At 41.5% G+C, this 10,624-nt stretch overlaps 1 long non-coding RNA gene across 1 annotated transcript in view; it reads left to right on the plus strand.

The window, feature by feature from the left end:
- Nucleotides 1-9,965, plus strand: part of LOC143268969 (uncharacterized) — a 33,437-nt gene extending 23,472 nt beyond the window's left edge. The window contains exons 2-3 of the long non-coding RNA XR_013045222.1: nucleotides 1,206-1,309; nucleotides 9,825-9,965. This is a non-coding gene — a long non-coding RNA (uncharacterized LOC143268969). The remainder of the gene's footprint in view (nucleotides 1-1,205; nucleotides 1,310-9,824) is intronic.
- The last annotated feature ends 659 nt before the right edge of the window (nucleotides 9,966-10,624 follow it).

A 10,624-nucleotide genomic window follows, 5' to 3' on the forward strand; every position in this document is an offset into this window, starting at 1 on the left:
AAGGGCAAAGAATACTAGGGAATCCACATTGTTATAAGAAAATATATGAATAAAAATAACATAGACAACAATTGTTCCCATTTAAAGGGATCTTTGGAGCTACTTTGTAATGGTTATTTTACAAACTACAATCAAAAGAGGTCAGATACTTACTCAGCAAGGAAAGGTGTCTTCTCCCCATGTTGCTGAAGCTGCTGCCGGGCTCTGCTGGAAGGGGTGGGGTCACAGAGGAAAGCTGACATTTCTGCCTTTTGGCCTCATGCAGATACTGTCTAGCAAGCCACAAAGTGAAAGTGTGCACTGGTTCTGCTCATGCCTAAAAAAAAAAAAATAGGACAAGTCACAGTCACCCGAGTAACTGGCACAAAGAGACCCCCCCCAAAAAAAAGCTGGAAAAAGAGAGATGTGCATATTCAGTCAGCTTCCTGACTGTTTCTCTCCGAAACAAAGTACCAAAAACTACCTTCTTAGACTTTCTAGAAAGAAAACCCAGAGGTCTGTCTTGTGTCGCCAATGTGGTGAGATGTCGTTAATTGTTACTTCTGTGTTGTTATGTTCCTAAGAGAAGAAACACCTTGTCCACCTTCTGATTGGTATTTTAGGATTTGCTCATTGACCTTCCTACAGAAAGCCTGTAGTGAAGCATACAATGCAGTTACATTTGAGAATGGTAACTATCACGGTAATTGCATCCTAAAAGACCCAGGGAATGAGCCTTGTCTGGGTTCCCCATGCTGCTACCTTAACAGAATTGCAGCTAAGGGTTGGCCAGGAGAGAAGAGCGTGGAGACAAAGTCAGGCTAGCAAATGAACACATCTTAGGAGGTCCCCTGTGGACAAGGCTACCTTCAAAAGTCTTAGATGTAATATTGTTGAAAACTATTAAGAAAAAAAAATAGGAAAACTATGACCTTTATAAAATGAGCCTTTTGGCTGTATGGCTCCATGGCTCATAATGTTCAGAGAAATTGCCTTAAGTCTCTCCAAGTAAGAGGTCATGGATACTTAGGCATATGGTACTAATATTTAAGTGTAGTCATGGGTCATATAATGATGTTTAAGTCAATGACAGGCTGCATGCATGGCAATGGTCCCATAAGATTATATAATAGTGTCATAGCTGCCTTAGCTTGTGAAAGTATGCTTAAATGATGAAATCTCCTGATGACACATTCTCTAACACACTCCTAATGATGCCTTTCCAGAACACATCCTCATCATTAAGCAATGCATGACTGCACATGAAATTATGGGCATCTGGATGATTTTCACAATTATTTTGGTTCTACTCTGCAACAATGTCAATGTGGTAAGTTACTGTGGTACAAAGATCAGAAGGAAGGCAATGATTCAAACCTGAGATGACTACCATTTCCAACCATATGAAGGTCGTAGAGAGACTAAACTCCCGCTCTGTACACCACATCTATCATTGACTTTCAGGGACTTCAGAGGGCTAGTACCTCAGGCCTAGCCACTGCTAGAAACAAGAGGACATCAGACTTAGAGAAAGAGGATGCCATTTAAAAGCTTAAAATTAGTTCTAAAGTTCTTCATATGCAATGCTCAGCATTCACTCAAAACCAGAAATCAGACAGTAAAGCCCAAACCCCAAATAAATGACATTCCCTGAGGATAGACCTCTATGAATCTGGATAATACACCTGCTGTGGGATGTTCTGTATGGCAAATGTATTGCTCTGATTGGTCAATAAATAAAACACTGATTGACCAGAGGCTAGGCAGGAAGTATAGGCGGGACTAACAGAGAGGAGAAAAGAAAGAACAGGAAGGCGGAAGGAGACACTGCCAGCCACCGCCAGGACAAGCAGCATGTAAAGATGCCAGTAAGCCACGAGCCACATGGCAAGGTATAGATTTGTAGAAATGGGTTAATTTAAGCTATAAGAACAGTTAGCAAGAAGCCTTCCATGGCCATACAGTTTGTAAGAAATGTAAGTCTCTGTGTTTACTTGGTTGGGTTTGAGCGGCTGTGGGATTGGCAGGTGACAAAGATTTGTCCTGACTGTGGGCAAGGCAGGAAAACTCTAGCTACTTGCACCAACACAAAGTTTATTTTAAAATGTCATACTGTCTTAAAGAATCAAAAGATATGATTAAAATTTTTGGCAAAGAACTACCTAAGAGAATCGAATGTAACCTTTATAATTGGGCATTTTAATACCTGAAGTTAGTAATTGATTGGTGAATATAAAGGAGTTTTCCAGGTTTAATTGTGGAGACACTTAAATGATGCAACATGGGGAAAAAGTCAGCAAGAAATACAGTTGTTACATTTCTTGGTATTCATAAGGGATTTATTCCAAGACTTCCCATGGATACTAAGATCTGAAGATACTCAAGTCTTTCTTGTAACATGATGGCGTGTTTGATGTAACTCAAATACATACTTTCATATATTGTCCCTGTCATTGTTGTTTTGAGACAGGGTCTTGGTAGGTAGTCCAGGCTGCCAAAGAATGTGCCATCCTCTTGTCTCAGTCTTCAGAGTGCTGGGGTCACAGGCATGTGCCATAGTGTCTTTTTTTTTTTTTAAGATTTATTTATTATGTATACAGTGTTCTGCCTCCATGTACCCCTGCAGGTGGGAAAAGGGCACCAGATCTCATTACAGATGGTTGTGAGCCAAGATGTGGTTGCTGGGAATTGAACCTGGGTCCTCTGGAAGAGCAGTCAGTGCTCTTAACCTCTGAGCCATCTCTCCAGTCCCCATAGTGTCTCCTTGTGTATACTTTAAACCGTCTTTCTGTTCCACGCAGTGCCTGACACAGTAGATAGCTTGGCAAAGAGTTGCTCTATTTTTTAAGAAAAGAATGATAAGAAAAATGTCTGTATGAGTTCAATACAGATACAATTTCTCTTTGTAGCCAGTTAAACCCACGAATGTGGGATCTGTGCATATAGAAGATGAACTGTATTGGGTTTTTAGCCAAATGAATACATAACATGTGGCCTCCATTATGTTATTCATACAACACGCAGTGTATGTTTCAAAGTTGGCACAGAAACTTTATGCATGCGCCTCTCACTATAGGGTCTTTCTATATTATAAATAATACTCAACACATAATTCATATTATTTTTGTCTTGTATTAATGTACTTGTCTTCCCTGGACCCAAAGCTTGTTGTTTCTTTTCTCTCGGGCCAAACACTCCAGAAGAAACAGCCTAAAGGAATTAGGAATCTGAGCTTCGGCTCCTCCTTCACTGTTTGGGATGAACATTGACACTTGTGGACCTCGGGGCTTTCAGTGGTTTGTTCTTATTGTCATTAACTGCAGCTGCCAAGCTGTGTGATAGACTTCTGGAACTTGTTCCTCTTTTTTATCTGTAATTTTGTACCCTTTGAAAAATGTTAATTTTTTACATCTGTCTACGTATCTATGAACCTATCTATGTACCATGCATCTATCTATGTATCCGTGTATCTATATATCTATATATATAGTGTGTGTGGGTATATGGGTATGTGTGTGTGGTGTGTATGGGTATATTGGTCTCATATTTTAGCTGCTATAAACCATACAGCAATAATGTGAAAGTTAAGACAGCTCTTTCAGATAATGATTTTATTTTCTCTATATACCTCGTGGTTGAAAATGTTGCGTCAGGATCTTCATTTACAAAGTGACTGAGGTAACACCATCTTGTCCTGATTTTATTCTGACTCAATTTTGTATCTGCTTGTGTACTTTTTCAAGTCCCTTATCCCCTAAACAGTAGCATCCACTTTGGCAACACATTTGAGATGTTCCATGACCCTGACTGTGTATAATGAAATGTATAACCAGATGCATAACCAAAACAATTAATGTGTTTGGCCAAAACAAATGCTACCAGGTTCCCCTGACCTATACCTGACAGTGATGTCATTGTGGGTTTTGTACAGTATGCATTTATATACTCTGTACCCTTCATGACTATCAATGTCAAGTGTTCTTTGTGGCAAGAGCCTGCTCTCAGTCACTAGCTAACAAAGGGCTCCTTTTACCTCCGTATGCATGGTGGTCTATAACTTTCTCGCTAGGACTGCAACAATTTGAACATGAAGAGATGACTGGTTGAAATCAAGGTTCAGTCCCTTTCAGGTATGATGACATCACGGTAAAGATGATATTGTTTTTGTCATCGTTTCTGTGGCTGGGAGGATGTTTCTTTAAAGCAATAGAGATCCACAGAGACACTGGAGTAGAGAGAAACAAGGAAGCAAGGCAAACAGAGGGACTCTAGGAATGAAAGGAAATTATAACCTATATCACGGAGGGATATTATTACTCATTCAGATTACCAGTGGGAAATTAAAATTTCATATATTGGCCGATTTTGATGTTTTCTGGCAGGAAAAATACACATTTCCATTGTGTGATTATCTCAGAAGCTGACTCTGAGGATTTCATTACATAGAAACTTATTTGGAGCCAGCCTGGGCTACATAGAGAGACCTTCTCTCCAAAACCAAGCCAAGCCAAATTTAAAAAGCCCTATGTAGGATAGTAATTGCTCTACGTTATGCCTGTAAGATGCTCAGAGGGTGGAGATTCTCCTTATGTTGACTTACTTTGCTCTTCATAATAAACCTAGTACATGGACCATGAAACAGTTCAATAGGTAAGTGTGTCTACCACTAAGCCTGAAAGACGTGAGCTTGATCCCCAAACTCCCACTCCTGAAAGTAGTCCTCTGACTGCCACGTGTGCCCTAGGGTACACACACATTTCTCTCCCCCGCCAATAAGTAAAATTAACATACCTTAAAAAAAGAAAGAAACCCTGTAGGCATAAATCAGTACAGAGAAAGTTCCAGACTGACAGATACTCTATCCGCCCTTTGTGCAGGATGTATGCTCAGAAATTGAGAGCAACCTTCAAATAACTTGCTGTCCAGATCATCTTAGGTGAAGATATGTGGGCTCACTCATATTTGTTTCTGCTTATGAGTTTTGTGTAGTTGAAGTTATTTCCATAATGGTCTCTTGCTTCTAAACCTTTTTGGCTTTGCTTTAACTAACTGTAGTTTAAGCACAATTTCTCTTTGGATTTACATTTACCCTTTTGGCTTATTACCCAGAACAGCAGGGGTTATTCACAAAAGAGAAGTAATCAACTCAATCACAGGTATTTCTGATTGTAGGTGGCATTTACGCAACATAATGATAGAGACAGTGACGCTTCCCCTTCAGGAGGGTTAGTGGGTGGTGACATTGTTTAGGAGTATGGCCAGGAAAATAGGTTTGATAGTAATAGGAATTTTTATTAGGGGGAGAAACCAGATGAGAATGTGAATTTCAGAAAAATACAGCAGATTCATTTTAAAATAATGTGTATTTTTTAAGCAAATGTACAAAATAATTAGTTTCCTTATGATATTTTCATACACACATATCATCACAAACAATATTTTTGACAGAAATTAAGTATAAAATGTGGATTTTTCTCCATGTTGGATTATACATTTATCATTCTTTTTTCACCTTATACACTATTTTCACTATTTCTTAATTATATGGGAAAATAACACTGCTATGCAATTTATAATTTTCATGGAGAGGAGTCATATGTTTACCCTATTTTGTATGACATGTCTTCACAGAGCACAGTTTTTTGTTTTCTAGACTGCAGCTATTGCTCATTTGAACACTATCCATTCTGGGAGCCTGTGTGAAGTCTGTCTCTAAAACTCGATCATTGTCTCAAAACAATGAATCTTTAAAAACTGAGAACCTTTACTTCAAGAAATAAAGATCACCTGGTGGCTCGTGTGAAACGGAAAGCAATTATCTCTACACTGGCATAGGGTGCCGCTGGTCTTGTTTTTTTTTTTTTTTTTTCCTTTCCTTCTGAGCCCTGTAGAAGGTGTAACCGAGTACAAGGAAGAGGAAAACACACACACACACACACACACACACACACACACACACACACACACACACACACACAGGGAGAGAGAGGCAGGAGGGGGCAGGAGAGGGAGAGAGAGAGGAAAGGAGGAGAATAAGGAGAGGGAGGGGAAAGGAGGAGGGGAAGAGAGGAGAGAGAGATCACAAAAGATCAGCATCTATGCTGTCAGAACCTAGCTCAGGAGACTCTCACTCAATACTGTTGACCAAATCAGCAAATTGCTCCGATGCTTTTGGTTATGTATTGGCTGCATCAATCAATACATGTTCACTTTGGGATTAGTCAGTTGATTTTTTTTTTCTTTGCTTGTTTTCAGTTTCATCCGAAACTTTTTTTTTTTTTCCAGAGCTGAGGACCGAACCCAGGGCCTTGCGCTTGCTAGGCAAGCGCTCTACCACTGAGCTAAATCCCCAACCCCCAGAAACTTTATTCATGGCCTTTCTTCCTTTCTATTAGCTTCCCTAAGACACAGGCAACCTGTGCCTCTTACCAGTTACACCAGAGAGCGGCTTGCTGAAAATGTGATACTGTTATTTCTTCCAAATTGACAGCGTGTCTTATAGCCTAGCTGGCATTATGGCTAGTGCTCTGATTTTAGGCTTCAGTTCCTTGGGGTCAGAAGACAGCTAGGCACAGTAATTGAGGTGGTGGCAGGTGGGGTTGGGGTGGGGTGGCAGTGTCCAGGCCTCTACCACTTCACAAGAGCAGACTGTGCTAAAAAAAAAAAAAGTGAGGTTGGAGCCTAGAATGGCAGACAATCACAGCATGGGGAGGCTGAGGCAGGGCCCCCATCTCAAAAAGAAAAAAAAAAAATCAAACAAAGCAAAACAAATCATAGTGTCTGTAGCTGGAAATGGGTCACAGCAGGAATATCCACTCCACAGAAAGCAATTGTTACGAAGCAGATTGTGTTTTCTTCAGCGAACAGGGATAGAGAGTTTACCAGCCCATCAGTGACCAGATAGGACGGGGAGAGAAAAGTTAAAGAGAGGTAGAGACTGAAACCCTGAACTACTGATGTTCTGTCATACAAGGGAAGTGACCCATGGGAGCTTCCTCTCCTCCAGTCCTTCTTACCAGCAGGTCAAGGGGACAACATCACAGAGCAGCTCTGTGTGGGCATCAGAGCACATGGATGCTGGTCACAGTGTCGCCTCTGCATGCCAAGATGAAATGGACAGCGCATCTAACCCCTCAGTCTCCATTTTCTTATCTGTGGTACAAGAGCATGGGAAATGAGGGGCAGGTAACTTAGACCTGCATATCACTCAGAATGTGGTTCAGAGACTGTAGCCATGGGCCTCCCCTGGGAGCTTGTTAAAGAAGCAGGGTCTCAGTACAGGATCCATATCTTAACACGGTCCCTAGCTGCTTTGTGTGCACAGTTAGAGAAGCATTAAATTAGCTTAGTATGATCTGACTGAATATGACACTTGGGAAGATTTAAAAACAGGAATTCCTGTTTCGGTTTTTTTTTTTTTCATGATCCACTGGGCCAGGATTTCTTCCCTTTTTACTTATTTATTTATCTATTATTTCTATTATTTTACATGTATGCGTACTTTGCTTTCATGTCTGTCTGTCCACCATTTATGAGCCTGCTGCCCACAGAAGCCAGAAGAGACCATGGGATTTGCTAGGACTGGAGTTACAGATGGTTACAAGCTGTTATGTGGGTGCTGGAATCGAATCCAGTCAGTCCGGTGGAAGACAAGCTAGTGCCCTTGACTGCTGAGCCATCTCTCCAGCCAGGCGGTCAGGAGTTCCGAGGATGCCTCTCGGACATCTTGTTCATTTTTGAGGAGCCCCAAGAGGTTTTTGTGGATCAAGCAGTGATAGGATCCATTAGCTTCGACACTGTCTTTCCATCTGTGGTTTCTTGACCAAAAGTTACCATCCTTCAAAACAAGCCTCCTTAGCTGCATCTGGTGCCACATGCCTAGAATGCCAGTATGTGGCGGGTTAATGCAGGATAGCTGTGAGTTCAAGGCCAGGCTGGGACACACAGAGACCCTGCTCAGAAAGGAAAAGATTTGCTATATTTATTCTTTCCCAATTACTCCACTGGCAGTTGCTGAAGTTGGCAGAAACACAGTTCTTGAGGGGCTGGGAATGATGGATTTTCAACCATCTTTATTTCATGGCATCCAGAAGGTACTCTGAAAGCTTAGATTTTTGGAGTGGGTACAACAGTCTTGTAAATATAAAAAAAGAATACTAGCAAAGATTGATTATACTATAGGGTTGGAAGAGAAGTGAAAGAGAAATAAATGACATTGTAAGTGTGTGTGTCCTTTGAAAGCTCAGCTGGACCTAAATCTGTGGCCACACAGAGAGGTTGGTGTGAGGGTCTGAGACAGGGATGCTTAACGTGCCAACTATGGCTGGAGATCAAGATATGTACTTTTAGCTACAAATTATGAAATAGTTATTTAAGCATTTTTCTTCAAGCGAATAAATTTGCAAGCTATAAATCACTTTCTTATGAAACAATTCTACGATCGTGTGAATTTTTATTTAAAAAAAATATGCCTTACCAAATTCAGCCATTCCTGGACATCTGTGAAGAACTAGTTCCAGGGCCCAAATCTGGGGGTGCTCACATCTCTTGTCTAAGATAGTATAGAATTTGCATATTACTTCAGCTTATACTCCAGTATTCTTTGAGTCATCTCTAGATTACTTACACTATCTAATATGATAGAAATCTGGGGACTGTATTACTTAGGAACAAATAATCAAGAGTTCGCGCAGTGGACCCATCACTACCAGTTAGCAATACCCTCACTCCAAATGAAAGAAGAGGACCCGGAGGTGTAAGGACGAGCGCTGTACTTGCGTCCAGTCTTTCCCTTAGATGGGAGATGGCTGCACGTTCAGAGAAAAATTTCAATGCAGACATGAGGGCAAGTCACAGCTGGCCATGAGAGTGACTCTCTTTACACTGAGTGCCCTGCTGACCTCCACTGACTGGTTAGCCAGAATGAGTCACATGACTGACCACCCTTCGGAGCTTTTAACTTTCTATCCTTTGACCGTCTTCCTCTTCAGCTCAAAGGTGAGTCGTCCGGACTTCACTAGACTGTGGCTACTCCATGATCTGCTTAGTGTTAACCTCACAGTGAAGTCCTGCCTGGTTACTTGACCACAGTGATGCTCTTTATTTCTAGTCACTTGTGTGCACGGTTCACACCACCACAGTATAAGTCCACGTCTCCAGAACTCTGTCGTGGGTCCATTTCTCTCTGCTTCTCAGGACGAGTTTTTCTTGTGCCTCCTCCAAAGCAGAACGATGCTATTCTAGTCATAGCTGCTAAATTGAACTGAGAAAACTATAGACTGTGTCGCTATTCTTAACTCTGCTGAGCAGCATGTACAGTGTTCTCTATGCAGCCCAAATGCTCCCCAGCTCTAGTGTCCTTCACGCTATACGCAGTGAGCCCTTTCTGACTCTTTAGAAGCTCAGCGTTCAGACAAATCACCCAGGGCCACAAATGAAAATCACAGTTGTGGGCCCCGTGGGTTTCAGTGAACTCTTTTGAAAAATTAATAGAGTCGTTTAGACAGTGTCCACACTATTTTCCCAAAGGACTTGTGATTAGAAAAGAAAAAAAAAAGCTATGACATTTTTGGCATAGTTGCCAGGAAAGGACCATGCTGCAGGCATGACAGGCATGAACCCAGACAGACAGACAGGCAGGAATCATGGGAGTTGACGGCCTGAAACCCCTGTGATGGGTGTTGAAAGCCGGCACCAGCAGGGCCATCGCGGGCAGCAACATGTGGGCTGCTTTATGAGGGAAAGAACCACAAACTAGTTATTATGTGTATTTCTCCCTTCCCTGCTCCCCAGCCTTCTGTTTCAAGTTATTTTTGCACTCATCTGGCACTTTCTATCTTTTTCAGACATGCATTAACAAATCAGAGAGACCGTTTTTTACTGACTCTCGTGGATCGCTCCTGATGGATGAAGTCCTGAACCGTCTGTGTGAAATGCATTAGTTTGAAAACAGTCCCCAATGGTGATGTGGCGATTCAGGAAGTCGGGGGGGGGGGGTCAAAAGGGAATAAACAAGGACGGCTTGGGGAGAGGGAACTGGGAAACCGACCGAGCAGAAGCAATGGCGAGCACTCGGACAAAGTGAGAAACGCAAGTTACCACAGGCAAACCGAAGTAAAAAAAATGCACTCCACGTCTGTCTTCACGGCATAATTTATCAGTGCGGCACATTGCAAAGGATGCATTCTGTTCTTCAGATGGTAGCCGTGTCTACACACGGTGTGAGTCTCGGGGGAGAAAATTCTCCCCCAAAGAGTACTGCGTTCTTTTCTTGGAATGACCTAATGCTAAATGGTAGGCATTACTTAACTCTGTACTTCCAGCTACTTGATATATAATCAGGTCAGCTGTTTCCATGGATAAAAATTTAAAAAAAATATATATATATATATATATAATATACATTTTTAAAAACCAGTATGTGGCTTCTGTTTTCCCACTTATTAAATTTATTTATTATTTTCCTTGTTTTTGTTTGTTTGTTTTGTTTTTTGGCTGCTTTGTTTTGTTTTGGATATGGGTTCCAGCTGACTCAAAACTTGCCAGTTAGGCTAGGCTAGCTTTGTGGTGATCCTCCTGCCTCTGTTTACCAAATACTAGGGTTAAAGGTGTGCACTACCACACTTAGCTTATTTCCTCATTCTTT

The sequence above is a fragment of the Peromyscus maniculatus genome, chromosome 16, assembly GCF_049852395.1.
Source record: "Peromyscus maniculatus bairdii isolate BWxNUB_F1_BW_parent chromosome 16, HU_Pman_BW_mat_3.1, whole genome shotgun sequence".
NCBI classification, from domain to species: domain Eukaryota; kingdom Metazoa; phylum Chordata; class Mammalia; order Rodentia; family Cricetidae; genus Peromyscus; species Peromyscus maniculatus.